The sequence below is a fragment of the Pteronotus mesoamericanus genome, unplaced genomic scaffold (genome assembly GCF_021234165.1).
Source record: "Pteronotus mesoamericanus isolate MK-2021 breed Mesoamerican mustached bat unplaced genomic scaffold, CSHL_Meso_final scaffold_85, whole genome shotgun sequence".
Taxonomy (NCBI): domain Eukaryota; kingdom Metazoa; phylum Chordata; class Mammalia; order Chiroptera; family Mormoopidae; genus Pteronotus; species Pteronotus mesoamericanus.
Genome location: NW_026555329.1, coordinates 67,579,696 through 67,599,421, shown reverse-complemented (window position 1 = coordinate 67,599,421; position 19,726 = coordinate 67,579,696). Strand labels below are relative to the sequence as shown.

The 19,726-nt window shown below is 55.6% G+C and overlaps 1 protein-coding gene across 1 annotated transcript in view; it reads left to right on the top strand.

Annotated features, from left to right (window-relative positions):
• The window catches only part of PODXL (podocalyxin like), a 47,053-nt gene that overhangs the window by 1,659 nt on the left and 25,668 nt on the right, over window positions 1-19,726 (top strand). The window lies entirely within an intron of this gene.

Below are 19,726 nucleotides of genomic sequence, written 5' to 3'. Positions count from 1 at the left end.
ATTTCCCTTCTCAAGGTGAAATGTTACCCTTTTGGGAGGACAGGCAGTGGCAGCAAACACTATCAGAGCAGGTGTTCCAAAGCCCCTGGAACAGCTGACATCTCAGCCCCAGACAGAGGTGCATATCTTTCTTGCCCAACTGAGCACGAGTCTGCAGTGAGGAAGGGTGATGTTCCCACCCGAGAGTCAGGAGGACCGTGGTGAGAGCCCAGGCAGGGAAGGGACCCTGCTGCTGGCAGGCACTGGCATTTGGGATGAAACTCTCCGAGGGAGGGAGGGCTGTAATGGCAGCGTAGTCTCCTTTCTGTATCTGCACCCCAGGGAACCTCTGGCAGTGGGGAGGGGCCGGAGCTCAGGGAAGGCAGGCCTGGGCACCCTCCGGTGGGCATCCCGGAGGAGGTGGGCATCCCGGAGGAGGGGCGCAGTGTGAGGAATGGTGCAAACAGCTCTGAGGATGGCAGTCTCTGAAGGCTGGTACTACTAGCAAGGCTGAGAAGATGCTAGAGAAAGTGCTCCCCTCAGCCCTGCTCTCAGGTCAGCCGACCTCAGCGTGGGCCTTGACAAGCACGCCTTCTGCTAGGAGCCTTTTAGCGCCACCCAGAAGGGAAGAAGGGAAGAACGGAGATGGGCGAGGTCCCAGTGCTCTGGGTTTACAGATACTGAGGCTGAGCTTTGAGGAGTAGGTGGGCGCTGAGGGACAAGACCCCCACCCTCCTGCCCTAAGGGGGAGGGGCTCTGGAGCCACCTACGGGAAAAACTGCAAGCCCAACACTGCTGGCTTCAAGGCTAGACTGTCCTTCTTGGTATCTGGGCGCTGTCCGGAGCCCTGTCCCTTCCAGGAGGCCATCCTCAGCCTAGCAGGGGGCATGGCAGGAGCTTGATAAGCGCTAAACCAAAACCAACCAGAACCTCCCTCCTGCCCCCAGCAGCACGGCACTTGGCCTTTCTGAGTTCCCCCCTCAAACGCTGTTATTAGAGTATGCAGTGACAATGGGAAACACTTTGAAAAGTGTAAATCAGCAAGGCATTATTATGATGATTATTTGCAGACATAGAGGCTAGGAAAGGCTGAGGGGGTACAGGCTCGGTGTTTAGTGACTGTGGAGGGGGTCAGTAAGGACACCTCCGTGTTTGCCCTGCTGAAGGTGTGGCCACCTGGGCCACAGTCATCAGGGATGGCGTGATCCACAAAAGTGCTGGCATCTGCGATTCAGTTGTAGACAGAGGCTTATAGTGTGAGTCTCCTTAACAAAGGAATTATCCCAGGACAGGTCCCCTGGGAGCTTACCCTCTTAGACGGGCAGGCCACGCAGCCTACAGCACGAACGGCACGCAACCCAGGGGCCCGACAGTGTGTTAGACCCCTTCCCAGTGCCTTTCGGGTTTGATACCCCTTTGGTTGAATCACATGGCAAGCTGTACCTCTGAGCCTCAGTTTCCTAATCTGGAAAATGTTAACAAATCTCTAACCTGCAGGTTGATCCCAAGGTAACTTATGTGATAAGCCTGACATTGTGCCCAACTCATGGTCCGAGCTCAGTAAATCTCAGCTATTACGACTGATAAAGCATACGCACCGAGACGCGCCCCCAGCATCGGGATTCTGCTCATGTTTGCGGGGGTCCCTCCATGGGTAGTAATAAAAACGGAAACTTAAAGTGCTGCGTGGTGTGGAAGAGGGAGGCTTGCGTAAAGCAATGCTAAGATTTGGGAAGAGGTGACCTGGGCAAAACTTCCTGAAGGAGGTGGGGGTTTCTACGGAGAATTTTAACATAAAAGGGTCGGCGTGAGGTGGGAGAGGCTAAATGAAGTGCAGGGTGCAGGGGACGCACAGGTTAGAGGCTGGGGGTCGTGATGGGGGCTCCTGAGATGGGGTCGGTGAGCTGTAGACGGGCTTTGAGGAGGGATAGGGTGGGGGACAGCGGGTGTCCCCAGCATGGTGCTGCTTGGGATGGCTTTGAGGCAGGAATGAGCAGGATGCGGGGGGGCGGGGCAGGCTGGTCTAAGCAGGTCTGAGAAGGGGAGGGGTAAGGGACAGGCCTGGAAGGGATGAAAAGGCTGGGGGTTACCAAGGCACCAGGTGGCAACTTGGCCAGGGCTGCGGAATGTGGCCACCCAGGAAAGGGCAGAGGAGGGGCGCTTGGCATGCCTGAGCTGGCTGTCCGGGGTGGCCCTGGCTTAGAGAAGGCAGGACACAGAGGGGGGCGCGAGAGGGAAGCGTGCAGGCGGCACCCCGCCTGCCCTTTCCTCAGGGACCCCTGTTTGAAGGGAGAGGAGAGCTCCTGGGGGGAGGAGAAGGCGGGGCAGGCGGGACAGGCGGGGGCGATGATATCTGCCTTCTGGAAGCTGAGAGAAGGGGACTCCTCCCGGCTTGAACTCCCTGAGCAGGGAGGGCTGGAGGAGCAACTCCCGTCTGTCCTGGGGTACCATCCTGTGAGATGCCGTCCCTGCTTTCCTAGGTGGAACCAGTTCTGTTAGGGGGTCTGTTGGGTGCCTCCCCCACCGTGCAGTGAGCCCCCAAGGGCAGGGGCATCAGCCTGTCCATGTCCATGTCCATGGCGCAGCGCAGTTGCTCGAAGCACTGAGCAGCTGCTGAAGTTTCACCTGGGCTGTTGAGCTGAGGGGAACTGGCCCGTGCCGCCGCTTTCAGGCTCCCTGGGAGGGGAGCCCAGGCCAGCTCACATCGTGGGCCACATCCTGGGCTGCGGTGATGGCCAGTGGGCTCTTTCTGCAGCAGCCGGGGCTGGTGGGAGCAACTGCTGAGGGTCCAGGCTTCTGGGCTTGGGATCCCTGGCCAGACTCGTGCCGCAGTGAGGACGGCTGGGCGCTGAGCCAAGGCAGGTGGGAAGAACTCTCTGGACAGCGCACTGCACTTCGTGGGAGGGAGGCTGGGATTAGGTGGCTCCTGCCCTGGGAGGGGCCTGCTTCTTCACACCCTTCGCACACCAGGGGCCTTCAGCAGGTGTGCTGAACGCCAGCGTCCCCACGTAAGTGGACATAGGAGACCGAGCTTCCTCTGCCCGCTCCACTCACCAGCCCAGGCCCAGGCACCCAGAGACTTGTTCAGGCCTAGAGGCCGGGAGCTCGGGGCTCACTTCTTGTTTGTGCCCATGGGATCTGAAGCAGGGCAGGGCGCTCAGCAGGTGGGGCTGGGGGTGTCCATGTCACGTCCCATTCCCTGGGACATGGGTGAAGCTGCACGGGCCTCTCCTTGTCACGTGTCCTGTCCACTGCATGTGGCTGTTAGAAGATCAGATGAGGTGGCCGATCTGGAATTGTGACCCTTGGGGGTCCCACAAGCCTCACGACTATAGGTATTGTCTAAGGAAAGTCTTCCAGAGAATCCACACAAAAGATCTTTATTATTGGCGTAGCGTTTCCTACGAGATTCCTTCAAGCAGGCTGTGCTAAGTAGAACTCCGTTGGCAAAGATAATTTCCATACCATCGCTAAATGAACTGGAAAATCATAGAACACAGACTTCTAGGGTTGGGAAGCCTTCTGGAGAACACCTGCCCTTGCCTCATTTTTCAGATGAGGGGATGCAGACAGGCTGTGAGGTCACTTGCGCAAGCTCCCAGTGACTCCCAGTGACGGCTCCCCAGAGCGGCGCGGTTGCACATGCAGCCATAGACACTAGCAACTAGGCCTTTCTCCTGGGCATTGGGGAGACCCTGTCAAATGCTTTTCAGGAAGGGCTGCATGACAGTGACGACTCTATACTGTGCCCAGACTCTCTCCCTTCCCATTCGCCATCAGAGGAAGCTGAGGCTGGGAGCTGCTTTGTGACTCAAGAGTTAGCCTCTCCGAGGGCCCCCTGAGTACCACGTCCCAGTGCTGGCCTTCATCCATTGTGACCACATGTCTGTCATTGCCTGGAGGCCCCTACGGTGTCCACAACTTCCAACCAGAACGTGGAATAAACAGGTGGTTAGAAATGCTGGTTAGACCGCCAGTACACGAACACCGAACGCCACAATCAACTGGATTCAGGAGCAGCCCCTCCCACGTGCCCCCACTGCAAGCTCACGTATTGGCTCTGAGCCCCAGCTCCTCCCTGGGCCACTATAGCAGTGACGAGCACAGACCCCCAGCCTAGCTTGCTCTCCTGGCCCCTTCTGGGTCCCACCCCTTTTCCCGACAGGCACCTCCACCACCACCCTTTCTTCCTTTGTAGCCTTATTCCCCTCTGGTCAGCCACCTCACACTTCCCCAGGGCCAGGGCGCAGGGTGGCACCCCGTCCGCCAATTGTCACGGCCGGAAGGCTGTGTGCCTCAGGCCAGGGGGAAGAGAACTCTGAGGAGTGGCTGAGTGTGGCTTGCCATGCAGCCCCAGGTTGGGGCGCAGGGGGCCCTCCTAGAGCCAATCCCTGGAGACGCCTGGTCTGACCAGGAGCCCACAGCTGTCTGATCTCCCACCTTGCAACTCCCAGTTCAACACAGAAAGGACAGAGAGGAGGCAATTCTCACACTCGCCACTCGTCGCCTAGGTGTGAGGCCAGCCCCACTCCGCCCCCCCCTCATATTCACTGATCTCTGTCCTAGGGCTCCCTCTGTCCCCTTCCAGCCTGACTTCTGTGCTAACCTGCTTTTCACCCACCGACTGGAGCTAGAGCCTGCAGCTGGGATGGCATGAGGTGGCCTTTAAACAGCATCTACCTCACAGACATTCCAGAGGGAGGGAAACTGAGGCCCAGACACTAAGGAAAGTGAGGCTCACGACCAGTGCTTTCTTAAATATCCACATGCCTCAGCCCTTCATTTGTCAGCTCTGTGTGTGACTGCCACCTTCTCAGAGAGGCCTTCCAGGATGCCTTGTACAGCACACCCTTGTCCCCTTACTCTGTTTTCTCCATAGCGCTTATCACCTGAGTATACTCATTTCTTTGTCTCTCCTCTGAGTAGACTGTAAGTTCCATGACGACAGGGACTTTAGTTCAGTGCTATAGCCGCAGCACCTAGAATAGTACCTGGCCTGTAGTAGATGTTTAATAAAAATTTGCTGAATGAGTGGCAAGCTGGTTTAGAGCCCAGAGGCTTGCCTGCCAGTTCTGAGTGTTCTAACTGCAAGGCTCCTAACCTGTTTCCAAAAGAGGCAGGAGGCAGGTGGGCTGTCCCTGGGTACTGGGGGAACAGGCACGTGGGCTTGAGAGGAAGCAGGGGCTCCTGGCTGTGGGAGGTACAGCAGCTTGGGCTTCTGTTTGTTAGAATCTGATTTGGCTGCTCAGAGCAATTAAAAAGAAATAGTGCATTATAAAAGAGAGAGGTTATGCCCTGGCTTGACTCAGTGGCTCAGTGGATTGAGTGCCAGTCTGTGAAGCAGAAGGTTGTGGGTTCGATTCCTGGTCAAGGCACGTGCCTGGGCTGCGGGCCTGCGGAAGGCAACTGATTGATGTTTCTCTCCCTCTCCTTCTCCCTCCCTCCACCTTTCTCTAAAAAATAAAATAAAATCTTTAAAGAAAATAAGACAGAAGTTCTGTTTCTCTCAAATAGTTTCAGAGGGCTGGTGTGGTGGTTCTGCCACCATTAGTATGCTGCTTCATGGTCCAAGATGGCTACGTGGGCTCCAGATGTCAGGAAAAAGGAACAAGAAGCCTGCAGCTCTTCTTTCAAGGTTACCTGACAGAAACCACACACAACACTTGCACTTACATTTGTTGAATGGAACTTAGTCCTGTGGCCACACCTAGCTGCAAGGGAAGCGGTAAGAGTACTTTCCTGAGGGAAAGTAATTTTTATTTCAGGCCCCCATATGCCTTGCCAAGTGTCAGTGGATCAGTTATAAAGATGAAACACAAAACAGGTATTGAAATAGATCTCCTACAATGCTACCATAGACCTGCTCCCTGAAAACCATAGGTTTCTCTGCAGCTGCTCTCAGTCCTCATTTGCTAGTCAGATCAGCTTTGCATCTGCATGAATAAAATACATGCACCTAAACATTTCCCCTAGAATGTCATATGGTGTGCTTGAGTGTGATATTGTTATGTTACAGAATGACTTGCTTATGATTTTGTAATACAGAAGGGGCGTTATTTGTGCCAGAACGCTTAGGGTCCTCTGTGACCTAAGGCTTTGCTACCATCTGGCTGAGCTACTATCTAGCTTAGCCTTTGTTTTTGTGGCTCCAGCCTTTTGCTGCTGATGGAGCAGTTCCTTGCAATGCACATGAAAGCCCAGTGTCTCCCACTCAGGACCCTCAGCCTTGAGCTACTCCAGTGAGCTGAAGTGGCCCTGGGACCACCCACGAGCAGGGCCTCCACCAGGGCAGACATGGCGGGGTACCTGCTTTCCCCCACTGGCCTGTGGATAACAGAGTTATTTCTGCACCCCACCCTCCGCTTCCCTCCTCTGCAGGCAAGTGCAGGGCGGAGGGAGGACCTGTCTACTCCTGTCTTAGGAGTTGGGTCCAGGAGCGCCGCAGCTGGAGGCCAGCGGCTTCCACGCCTGGCGGAGGTGCTCTGTAAGCCGCCTTGGGGGCCACCGAGAGCTCGGGGTGCACTCCTGGAGGGGGAAACTAAGAGCAGGGAGCGACTTCACATCCCACCCACTTCGTGCAGCTTTGCATTTTATTTGTTCTGTGTGTAGGTCTCCACATGAAAAATTTCTTTTAGAATAAGTTCTGTCAAAGAGGAGAAAGGGTGAAATCTCTTGGCATGTGCCCCAGATTTTGAAGTCTGGGCTTTGGCACTTAACCAGCCTTGTGGCTTCAGGCCTGTTCCTTGGACTCTGTTTTCCCAGCCATAAAATGGGTAGGATGCCTTCCTCAACAGTGAGGGTTCAATACAGTCACAAGGCTCATGTGTGCTTTCCTTTTTCAAGGGTCTGCATTTTAGTTCTTTCCTTTTTTGGCTTCAGCTCTAGTGCAGTGTGAGGTGTGATGAAAAAGACCTCTCCCAAGCTGGACCCCGCTGGGCCAAGCTTTTTCTTCTGTGGCTCTCCCCAGCCCCTGGCCCTACCCTGGGAACCAGCTCTCCTCCAACTTAGCCACCTCCCCACAGCCAGGTCTCTCGGGTGAGGGCTCCAGTTCTAGGGGCTTAATTGTAGACCACAGCCCCGATGAGAGTGACCAGGGCGTGCTCAGCTATGAAGGAGCTCTGCCGGCCAGCCCCCTCACCTTCTTGGTTCGCACCCCAGCCCAACAGGGCGCTGCCCTTTACTTTGGGGCTTCAAGGGAAAAGAGGCTTCCCTGAAGCCATCTACACCCTGCTCCCTGCAGGCTCTGCCCACCACGCTGAAATGGAGTCTCATATCCACAGCTGTTTCCCCACCTGGTGGAAGGATGTTCCTCAGTCACCTCTGCCCCATTGCCTTCGTCCAGCCTGCAGATCTGAGCCTCTCCCCCTCTCCTAAATCGCTGCCTTCCTCTTCAACCAACTCTACCCACTTGCACCAAATTCCCAGCAACCCCATTCAGGGAGGGCAGGAGTGGAGGGGCATGGGGTTACAATATCGCAACTAACAAACCTGGGCACCCACCATTTCCTCACAAACCCAAGGAGCGGGAGGAAGATAGGAACTACTCACAGGGATGCATGTGGCTTTCTGCACAATAAGCCCCAGTGGGGCAGCGCTCTGTGCCTCGGCTCCCCCAAATGGTAAATCAGGGCTAGCACAGAGTGGTCTTTTTAAAAAATATTTTTAAAAAATTTATTGATTTTTAAAGAGAGAGACATTGATTTGTTGTTTTACCTGTTCATGCAGTCATTGGTTTGTTTTTTTTTAATTTATCAATTTTAGAGAAAGAGAAAAAACATTGATTTGTTGTTCCACTTATCTATGCATTCATTCGTTGCTTCTTATACATGCCCTGACTGGGGACTAAACCCTCCCTCCTGGCATATCAAGACAATATTTTAACCAACTGAGCCACCTGGCCAGGGCAATTGGTCATTTCTTGTTTGTTCCCTGACCAGGGATCGAACCCTCAACCTTGGCGTACTGGGACGACACTCTGACCAACTGAGCTACCCAGCAAGGGCCATCCAGTCTTTTTTTCAAAAACATTTACAGCTGTGTTAAAACAAGCTATGTCCCAAACTGTCCACAGAGAACACCAGTACTCCTCATGACATTAGCAGCTGTGCTCTCAATGAATGATAAATGAATAAAAATTGCTTTATGGAAAAAAGAGAACTGTGACCCAGAATGTTTGGGAAAAGCTGCCTACTCTGTCCCCGTCCTTGAAAAATCAATATTATGATCTTAAGTGATTTGAGCTTTTGCTTTATTACCTTCGTTGAATCCAGTGTTCCCCAAACATTTGTTAACTGTGGAAACTTTTCTTTTTCTCTGTCCTCTTTTTAGTAGATCATCTATTAACATCTCAAGGGAAAATACTGATATAAAGGTAGCGTGACCAACTGTCCTGGTTTTCCCAGGACTGAAAGGTGTCCTGGGATATGGGATGTTCAGTGCTAAAACCCAGACGGTCCCACGTGGAGACCTGGACTGGGCTGAGAGGACATGAGGTGTAAAAGCACACCAGGTGTGTGTCTGGGGTTTGCTAATAAGTAGGACCTTTGGACGTGGGAAGTGAAGCCTTAGCGGGCCCTCTCCCCTTAGGGCATTCATAGGAAATGGCACAGAAAGCTGGCTGGGGTCAGACTGGAGTCTGTGTGTATCAGAACTTGTACAGGAACAGGGTGCATTCCAGGCCCCTCCTGAGCCTTAATATGGTGTTGATTTTCAAGATTTTATTTATTTATTTATTTTTAGAGACGGGGAAGGGAGGAAGAGAGGGAGAGAAACATCAGTGTGTGGTTGCCTCTCATGCACCCACATACGTGTGCCCTAGACTGGGAATCGAACCCACGGCCCTTCGGTTCACAGGCCGGCATTCAGTCCGCTGAGCCACACCAGTCAGGGCATGGTGTTGCTTTTAAGAAGTTGTGGGCATTGCTAAGAGCATTGTGCGTATGTTTGATGTTTGATCTTTCCACCCAGATGTGGCAAGCATGGTTGTTTCTGGTTTCTTTGCTGTTGGACCCCTCCCCCAATCCTGACAGCAGCATCACATGTATGTTGTAACCTCAGTGTAGTCCCTCGCCCTGTCATCCTGCCCCCAGGACTTGGAGAAGGGGGTTCCAGAGGATGTGCTGTCAGCCAGCACTGCCACCGTGGCTCGCCAGGTGCAGTGGGGCTCGGGGCTTTCTCCCAGCTCTGGATAAGCAGGGCTTGCTGAGGTGCATGGATCTCATCCACCTTCAGGCTGTCGTTTTTCCTGGGACTCGAGGGGCCAAATGGCTGAAAGGGGGGCATCTTGTTTGTGTTTTCCAAACTGCCACTAGCACATAAGACACCCCTCACAGGCAGGTCACTTAGCTCAGTGAGCCTGGGGTCCCCCACCTCAGGCAGGTGTAGCCTGCACGCCAGCCCTAGGAGGCACTGCTGAGTAGGGTGTTGGCTGGGTCTCAGCCTGCTGCTCCCTTCCCTAAGCCCTGTGCTGTCAACCTGCTCCCCAGCACGTCCCTTCTTCCAGCCAGGCTGCCTTCATCTGGAGATACCTCAGGGCACCACACAGAGCTGCTTCTCACCCTGAGGTCATCCTGCAACTCCTCTAGAGCCACAGGCACTAGCGAGCTTGTGCGACAGACACCTGGCAGCTGGGGAGGGGCAGGGTGGGAGCCTGTCCACAGGCTCTCATTCTCCCCTCAGGACCTGGTGAGCTCACACTTTGGTGTGAGAAACACTTAGGTGGAGATGGCTTTGCTCCCGGTCCTGGGGAGATTCTGGAAATCTGGTCCTGACCACGCAGAATCACATCTCTGAATTCCATGGGCTTTTTGGGCAATCCTGTCAACGCCGTGGAGACTCCTGTTAATTAAGCTTTGTGTATTCGTGTGCCGGTGGGGTGGGGTGGGGTGGCGAGCACAGAGCAGACACTCAGGAGGGCCCACCTGAGCTGGGTGTAGAATACAGAGCAGGGAGAAAAGAAAACAGGTTTGCAAGGGGAAGATGCCCCACCACTGGGGGCGGAGGGCTCCCTAGGGGCCTCCGTTTTCGCATCTGTGGGGGCGGGGCTGGTCCAGAAGATCTCAAGGACCCTCCTGTTTAGTATTTCTTTTCTGCCCCGTAACTACTGGCATAATGGAACTAGGTTCTAGCGTGTGGATGCACCCAGGAGGGAGGAGGCCAGGGCCTGGGGGAGCCTGGGGGAGCCTAGATTGGACAGCACCGAGGCTCTGAATCACTGTGGCCGCAGGCAGGGGAAGCTGTTCTCGTCGCAGCTGCAGCTGCCGGGGACAGCCCGTGACGCCCTGAATTCCTAGATAATGTGAGGGAGGGCGTGTGTACCTGTCCCTTGTCCTGGGGGGCTCTCGTGGACTTGCTGGCCTAGGCCCTATGTTTTCATCTTGCTACAGGCCTCCCATCTGATGGCCAGAAGGGGGAGCAGCAGCTGCAGTCCGGAGCACAAGCGGTTGCGCGAGCCTTACCGTGGTGCCTTTCAGCCGGCGCACCGTGAGAGTCTTTAAAACGTGCAGTACCTGACTATTTAGTCAGGGACACGGACCTCTTTTTTCCCTTAGATTGTCAAATTACAAAACGACCACGGCCCATACAACAATAGCCATCCGGTATGAACAAACCAAAATTATACCTATTTTTTTTTGTCAGGTTGGCAAAATATTTCCTGGTGTGCCTCAGAATTTTAATAATGAGTTTGTAATGAGATGGAAAAAGTTGAATATTGCTGCCCTACAGGATAGCGAGCCTGCTTTTGGGAGCTGGACCACAGAGTTCTCGAAGCCAGTGGAGGTGTGCCCTGGCGCCTGCACTCCGACCTTCTGTTGCCCCTCTCTTCCTTGTTGGGGTGGGATTAAGTGATGTCTGGCGTCCCTCTAGTTCTGATGGTAGGACCCAGGGATGCAGAGGAAAGCGAAGTCTGCGCGGCTTCTGGAATGGGGGACATACCCAGCCAGCGATCATGCAGGCCTGTGCATTCAGCCGCACCTCGGCCCTGGCTGCTCAGTGGCCTGCTGCCTCTCTGGCCCCTGCTTCCCCAGCCTGAGGGGTGGGCATCAGCTCCTCCTCGGGCTTCCCTTTGAGGTACGATGCAGTCACTGTAAAAGCTGAGCTCAGTCTGTAAGGGAGGGTGAGAAAGGAGGCGTCCCTGGGCTCAGCATCTCTGAAGTCCCGTGGCCCTGGGCTGTGCCGCACTCCTGAGCACTGTCCCTGCTTTCCAGATGGGAAAAGCGAGGCAGGAGGATGGTGATGATTTCTCTGGAGTTGAGTCTGAGGCTCCCAGGAGCCCCTTCCACTTTAGGTACGTACACCTTAGTGCAGTGGGCACTGGGTGGGCCACATAAGCTTGGCCTAGGCATCTGGGCTTCTGCACCCACTGGCAGGGTGGCAAGACTGGAAACAGTAAAGAGTAGAGAGAGAAGAGCTGGGCTGGGGCAAGGGGTGGTGCCTCCCCTGCCATAACCCAGGTCTAGCTTCAGCATTGACCCTGTGGGCACTAAGAAAACCTGACCCTCTTGCCTGGCCTGCAGAACTTCACAGGGAAACATTTCACTCTGCTCCCAGCTTCTTCAGAAAAGAAGAGCTGTGAAATCGCCATGCGGCGGGAGTATGTGCGTGCGTTTTCACTTGGCACTCCCCACCTCTGGTGTCGTTAAACCTCAGCCACCTTGGGGATGAACTGTCAGCTGTCTGGACACCTGGCTCCAAGCAGGGCTGGCTCTGGGACCCTTGATTCACTTCCCTAGGCGGGGCCCATAGGAAACCAGGCTTCCTTGACCCGCTCCAACGTCCCCGAGTCTCAAGCACTGGGACGCCTTGGCTTTGTTTAAAAGGAACGACCCTGGCTTTTAAGTGCCTGCCCGCCCCCCCACCCCCAGCCCTAACTTGTTTAGTCATGTTCATTTAGGAATGTTTGTTTTTATTTTTTTTAAAAAAAGTTTTATTGATTTTAGAGAGAGGAAGGGGGTGGGAGAGACAGAAACATCAATTGTTCCACTTATTTATGCATTCAGTTGATTCTTGTATGTGCCCTGACCGGGGATCGAACTTGTAAGCGTGGCGTATGGGGACTATGCTCTAACCATCTGAGCTGCTGGGCCAGGGCCAATAAAGTTTGCTCTTTTTAAGCAATGCCACTCCCAAGCTAACAGCTCTCCATCTTAAACAACAAAGAAATCCAGATTCTGTGCTCTATGGGGGAGTCGTCATGCTTTTTCTCTACTTCTGTGGCCAAAAGCAGCCTTGACTTTCTTTAAGACTCTACTGCTCTGCTTTGCAGAGAGGGGGGGTTTCAGGAGCCTGCTGACTGAGCCCAGCCCAGCATGCAGAGATTTACCCTGGGGATTGAATACTGTCACGAAGTACCATGCAGCAAGAAGGATGCAGGTGTTATTCCTGGAAGGGGTGAAGTCTCTCCAGGACAGAAAAAAACGTTTGGGAATTTGGAAAGCTCTGCTTGCTGCCTTAACCTTCGGCTTCCACCAGGCGGAAACCTGTTATTCCCTGGGAAGTTCACAGGCCCCATTTCACAGAACTTTCTCACTCCACTCCCAGAGGTGACTGTCCCCCATCCGTGCTGGACTTCCCTCTGGCTCCTGGCCTTTGTTTGTTCACAGCCAGGGACTGGAGATTGGTCCCTGGCTCAGGTTTCCAGGAGCAGCCCAGAAACCCATACACATCTGGTTATTTTCATGGCTTCGGGAGGTGGCGTGGGAATGACAACGTGCTCCCTCAGAAAAATAATGACGAAAGTTGTTTTTGAACTGGCTGTTGAGGGAAGAGTCGGATGCCAAATGTGCACGTGCTTTAGCTGTGGGAGCACGTGTGCGCCCAAGGACTTAGTGCAGCAGGTGCGTCTGGGGTCAGATGCGACCCGATGAAAAGTTGCACGAGCCTGTGCCACAGTGGCCGTTGTGGGGTGGAGCAGAGCACTGCCCTCCACCGATGGCCCGCTGCCCCACTCATGGCTAGTCCCGTCTCGCCAGTCTCCTGTCCGTCCTCACAGGGTGTGGGAGACGCAGAAGGCATCACATGTAAAACTCTCCTCCGTGTCTGGCTGATATGAGAGCTCCTGTCCAGAGCTCTGGGCTCCCAGCACACAGTAGAATGTTGGCCCAGTTGGCAGCCCAGCGTCTGTCCAGCCAGACCTGCCCCTCTGTGGATTGGGAGTATTTTCACATTGCCCCCACAAAGCTTACACACATTTTTAAAAGTTCATTTTGTTCCAAGCTAGCTATCTCTCTCTCCCTTGACAGACAAGGAGACCAAGTCCCCAGGGAGCAGTGGGCGCACACAGGCCCCGGGTCTCCACCCGCAGAGCTCTCTCTTCCTGTGGCAGCTGGATGTACGTCACATCGTGGTCCTTGAAATATCTATTGCAGAGATGAGCTGAAGGGCACTTTACCTCCTTCCCGGGTGCTGGCCCGTTGTGCTGACCTTTATGCAGGAGCCCTTCCTGGCAGGGAGGTGAGCTCAGCCATCGGGGCATCGCCCCCGCCCCCGCCCCGCCGGCCGGTGGGTGGGCAGCGCCGGGGCAGCCGCCTGGTCGGATAGGTCAGGATTCACATGGTCTGCAGAAGGCCAAGGGATTAGGGAGGCCTGGCAAGGGTATTGTTTGGAGGAGGTTAGTCCTCTCTCTAGCTCAGGAACAGCCCTGCCCCTCCCCTGGGCAGGCAAGCAGGCCGGCCATCCCTCTGATAAGCCTCACACACCAGCTGCAAACCTCCAGGAGCGAGCGTGTGTACACCCTCTAGTTAGAACAGCAACAACAGGGAGCTCCGTGCGGAGGGAGAGGAAGGGGGGCGGAGCTCAGCTACAGGTAGAGGCGGGGCTGAAATCTTGGCTGGCACAGTTGATTGAATTCCAGGCTCTCCTCTTACCTCTCTTCCTTCAGCAACAGAATTATAATAATGAGTAATTCCAAGAATGTATTTCGAAGCTTCCTGCTCAGGAGCTTAGTCCTGTTCCGGCGTGGGGTGGGGTTCTGCCCTCCGACCCTCACCTGGAGAGCTTCTGATGGGGTGAGATGAGGGTGCGCAGCCAACTATGGTTGTGACTGTCATTAGGAGGGATCTCAGAGGTCATTGAAGACACCTCTCTGTGAAGCATGTGCAAATTAAGGCCCTGGACCTGGTGTGCCAGGGAGGGAGTTGAGAGCAAAGCCACCAGGAACAGGCCTCCCAGCACCTCCTCCGCTCCCACTACTCTGTCTCACCCAGGCCCCTGGCGCTAAAGCCAGCCCGCATTTGGTAACTGGCTGGAGCCGAATGAGTGTCCCACACAGAGGGCCAGAGATTCTGCGCGGGGGAGGAGCTCAGGAGAGGCCCAGAGCTGCGTCCTCCCCTGGCTCTGGAGCCAGCCTGCCCCCCTGGTTCGCCTGCCTCCCTGTGCCTGAAGGACGCGCAGCTCAGCCTGCGCAAGGTGGCCACGCCGTCAGCATCGGCGTTGGAGGATAAATGCGCGGCGCGTGTTCCCGCAGCGGCGCGCTCTACCGCGAGGGGGACGGACGGTCTGCCGCTGCTCTCCCCGGGAAGGACGACGGCTCGCACCCGTAAACGCCGGGGGAAGGGAGCCAGACCCGACAGTCAGTCGGTGTGACGCCATTGATGTAAAATTCTAAAGCAGGCAGAACTCTTTAAGTCAGAAGAGAGATTGCCCTTGGGGATGGAGCGTGACTGGAGAGGAACCCATGGCAGGCTCCCGAGATTCAGTGCCCTCTTCTGTGATCTGGGTGCTGGTTACACGGATATGTTCCATCAGCACCTGTGGTGCATGTCTTTCTCTGAACGTAATTCTTGAATAAAACGCTGTTGATCTAAGCAGGGAAGCGGCTGTTCTCGGAGGACCTCACTGAACACAGCAGGAGCGGCCGTGAGCCCCTGGCAGAGGCACTTAGCAGCCCAAACCCCGGTCCCAGACACAGTGCAGGCGGGTCTCTTTCCCGGTGACACCAAGGAGGAAAGAGGTCTGAACTGGGGCAGTTGGGCCCAGAGGAGGCCTGGAAAGGAGCCGAGGTAGGTGCCCGGCTGTCAGCGGTGGGCTTTTGCCCCAGCCCTGCCCTAACCCCAGCTGCCTGTCACTGGCCCTTCCTGTGAGGGTCAGAGAGAGGGCAGCGCCAGGCAGCCCCGTCCCTGGGAACACGCTCAGCGTCCCCTGGGAACGGGTGCCACGGGTTCTAGGGGAACGGCCCCGGCCCCCTCCACGAGATTCCCTGTGCCAGGGAGTGACATCCCTAATAAATGGTAACAGCCACACGAATAGGACAACCACCTCATCACCTGCACTTGCCCCTCTGATGGATGAGTTTCAGAATTTATTCTTTCTTTTTGTTTTTGAAGAGTTAACAGTTGTTTCCCATGTCTGTGGTCAGAGTTGCAGATAGTCCAGCTCAGTTTGTGACAGAAGGCTAGTACAATGGCTCTTGGGCCCTTCAGGGACATCAACGAGCAAGGGCCACAGTGGAATAAAAACCTAGGCTTCCAGCTCCAGACCCAGGAGGGCTTGTGTGCATCAGGGGTGAGCTAACTACAGCCATGTGCGTAAATAAAGTTTTATTGGAATACAGTCATGCTCATTTACCTACATAGTGCCTATGGCTGCTTTTGGGACGTACAGTGAAGTTGAGTAGTTGCAACAGAGACTGTAGGGCCCATAAAATCTAAAATACTTAGTCTGTGGACCTTTACAGAGAATGCTTGCCAGCCCCTGTTAGACATTAGTGTCCCAATGTCGTTATTCTGCAAATGGGAGGCAAGGCCAAGAAACGAAGTAGCTTGCCCAAGTAGTCCGCCCAGGCCAAGAGCCACGCCCCACACTCAGCCTGCCTTCTTCCTCAGGGCCACACGGGACCCTGGGAAGAAGCTGCTCCTCAGTCACACTGGCACCCCCAAGCCCCTACCTCTTGCTTGCTGTGGTATCGAATGGGTCAGCTGGCCTCTCTGCACTTCAGTTTCCTCATAGTCAAAACCTTTTGGAGGCTTTCAACATTAAGTGAGATATCATGTAAAAGCCGGACCTTTAGTTGGTGGCCAATAGTAACCTTTTAATCCATGAGTGCTCTGCTGCCTTCCAGAGTCGGACACTTAGCGGACTCTTTCAGCTACACCCCCAGCCCGCAGGAGGGGATGGGGAACAGGCGGAGGCACCATAGCTTGCTTTCACCGAGGAGGAAGCCCAGACCTGTGTGGGAGGCGGCTCACCCATCATACCTCCCTCCCCATGTGGCCCCTAACACCAGGCACAGGTCCCGGAGCCAAAGGGCCTTAAACAGCTCTCCCAGAAGGGAGGGCCGGCCGGCCGCCCCACTGAGGCCTGGGCTGGATGTCAGGGCAGAACTTGAGCAGGAAAGCCCCCCTCTCCTTGCCCCTGCTCCGACCCTCCCCCAGGCTTCCCTGAGGAGGCGAGGAAGCTTCCCAGAGCTAGGCCCCACCCTGCCTCAGGTCTGGGAATCCTCTTGACCACAGCTTCCCCGGGGCTGTCACTGCCCACCCCCCCTCCTCTCCCCTCCATGGCTGCGCCTCACTGCGGAACCTGGGAAGAGCCCTGACGGTCTGGGGAAGCCTGGTGTCCACCTCCCCTGGGTCAAGTCTGTGCAGGTGCGAGCCTACCCTGAGGGGAAGAGGCAGGGTATAGTGTGGCTCCCGGTCCGGGCAGGTGTGCTGGAGGCGGGAGTGGGGCAGGCAAGGAGGGGGAGCCTTTTCTGTCTGCCTTGGGATACGGTAGTGGTTGATGTTAACGGAGCACTCACTATGTGCAGGCATCTGAAGGCAGGACTTAGTTACCATTCTTACCCTCCTCACCTGTGACAGGGAAACTGAGGAACAGGGTTAAGACCTTGCTGGGCACACAGCCTGTGTATGGTGGAACAGGGACTTGAACCCAGGCGGTCAGGCTCCTGGGAATGAGCTCTCAGCCACTGTTTTGTGGCGGGGGAAGGGACGAGCGAGACGGATGGGGTCACACCGGCTCTTACACCCCTCCCAGTGGGACTGGGGAGATGGAGTGGGTACCCTCAGACTCTGGGGCAGAAGAGGTGGTGTGAGGTCCTCTGGCCTTTGTGCCCTCGCCTGCAGGGAAGGGTGTGCCCGAGTGGAGCCCGCCTTGCTCCACTGCTGGGAGACCTCCATGCTGCACATGGCTGCCCGCTCCTGCCCAGGGAAACGGCCAGGCGAGGACCCACCCTGGGAGCGGGCGTAGGGCAGTGCAGCTGAAAGAAGCTGATAAGGGCCGAACAATTCCATATTTGAAGAATGCCCGGAATTATCTCCCCTGAGGGGGCAGCTCGGGACTCCTCAGGGAGAGGCCGTGCTGAGAAGCCAGGCCTCATAGCCCCTGGGGCGCTCTCCGGCTGTCCAGAGGCACCAGCAGAACAGGGGAAGGGACGTGGCCCCAAGGAAGGGACGGGGACAGTGTGGCAGGACCAGAACCTGTGGCCACACTTGTCTGCCTGACCACTTGACCAAACTGGGGGCAATGAAGGCAGGTTGGGACTCTGCCCTTCCCTGGACACTGGAGCCGTTCCTCCTGCTATTTTTATCCTCATTATTAACCTCCATTCCCAGCCCCTTGTCTTGGTCAGCTCCGGCTGCTGCAGCGAAATCCCACAGACTGCATGGCTCAAATGACACTTAATTTCCCACAGTCCTGGAGGCTGGCAAGGCCAAGAGCCAGGAGAGAGCCCTCTTCCTGGTAGACAGCCGCCTTCCTGTGAGCACTCTCAGGGCAGAGACAGGAACCTCTGGTGACTCTTCCTCTGTTCCACAGACACTAACTCCATCATCGGGGGTGGGGCGGGGAGCAGTGGTCTCCTCTCGTGACCCCACATAAACCTCTAAAGGCCCCACCTCCTAATACCATCACCCTGTGGGGTAGGCCTTCAACGTGTGAATTTGGGGTTGAGGTGGCACCCAATGTCGAGACTGCAACACCAGGGAAATTGACTAGGTGCATCTTCAGGGTCCTTGGCCCAAGCACGGGGCTGTTTGGAGGGGTATAGAGAGCAACCCCAGAGGTCATTACCCCCGTTTTTCAGATGGGGACCTGTGACAGGCTGAAAAATGTCCCCCTCTCCCAAAATAAAACAATGTCGATGTCAAATCCTTGAAACCTGTCATCATGACCTTATTTGGACAAAGGGGCTTGGCAGATGTGGTTAAGCTAAGGATCCAGAGATAAGGTCGTCCTGGATCACCTAAGTGCTCCCCGACAAATTTGACTTGGCAGTCATACCTCTTTCTCATTGACAAGTTTCCCTACAAGAGACACAGCAAGGAAGAGGCCTCAGTGTGATCGCGGTGACAGAGATTGGAACGAGGCTGCTGCAAGCCAGGGAATGGCCACAGCGGCCAGAGCTGGACGGGGCAAGGAGGGGTTCCCTCTCGGAGGCTCCGGAAGGAGGCAGCCCGGCCCACTCACTGCCTGCACACTCTGGCCTCCAGGAGTCTGAGGGAATCCCTTTCTGCTGTTTTAAGCCACCCAGTTTGTGGGCATTTGAATGGCCCCCACAGGAAACTGATGCAAGACCCCGAGCCCAGGGCAAACCTGCGGGGTCACCACAGCTGGCTGGTAGAGGTGAGGTGGGCAAGGCAGCCTCCCTGTTCCCTCCTCAGAGCTCTGACCTTTGTTTGCCAGGGCAGCTCCCTGCTCACACGTCCCATGCTGATGCTGCCCACCCCAGTGGGCTCCCTCGCCCTCCCTGCCCCCAGCAGCCTGGTTAGGACTTTTGTGGGGGGGGGGATAACTAGTTAGCTTGCTTGCTTTCTCTCTCTTCCTCCCTTCCTCCCTTCCCTGATTCTATTTATTTTTAGAGAGAGAGGAAGGGAGGGAGAGAGAGAGGGAGAGAAATATCCACGTGAGAGAGAAACATCGATTGGCTGCCTCTGGTACCCGGCCCAACCTGGGATCACACCCTCAACCCAGGCATGTGTGCTGACCCGGAACCAAACCACTGACCGGACTGGCAACCCTTTGTTTTGCGGGATGACGCCCAACCCACTGAGGCACACTGGTCAGGGCGGGATTAGCTTTCTTAATGCCACAGAGGGCAAACATTTATAAGAGGTCACTAATGTGACACCCAGGGCAGAACACCAGAGCAAATGGCATCCAAGGACAGGACCCGCCCTGGGGCAGAGGGGCATTCAGAAGGCTTCTTGGTAGAAGGCAGTGAGGACTCAGCTAAGCAAGAGGGGGCGCTGCAGAATGACGACCCAGCTCAGCTGTGGCAGAGGACTTGTGAGGACCCCACTGGAATGAGGGGCATTGACTTATTTATAAAACCCCAGAAGCACAGAACTGGGGACATAACGTCGAGGGGACGGTTATATCACCTCTTTCAAAAGGAGGGAAGGGGCGTGAAGGAGGCTGAATGCAGTGTAAGGATAGGACATCTGATAGACTGGCACTGGGAGGACGGGGCCAGGGGCCCCTCTCAGCTCCTAGGGCGGCCCCAGGTCCCTTACTGACCTGGGGGTTTGGGGCCTGCGCCCTTCCAAAGCTCCCCCATCCCGCCAGGCCCACTGTAATTTCCAGCTCATACACAGAAACCCGGCAATAACGGATTTGGGGTCTGAGAGGGGTAGGTCTTAGAGAGCTGGGAGGGGCTCTGGCCTCAACCAGACGGAACCTGAGGGAGCGTGGATGTCCTTTCCCAGTCACTGGCTGTGCCCCCTGGCGGGAGCGCCTCACAGAGCAGATGTCACATGTCGGAAAAAGGGAGTTTCGAGGTCAGCTCTCAAGTGGCTCGTTAGGATGGCTTTGTCAC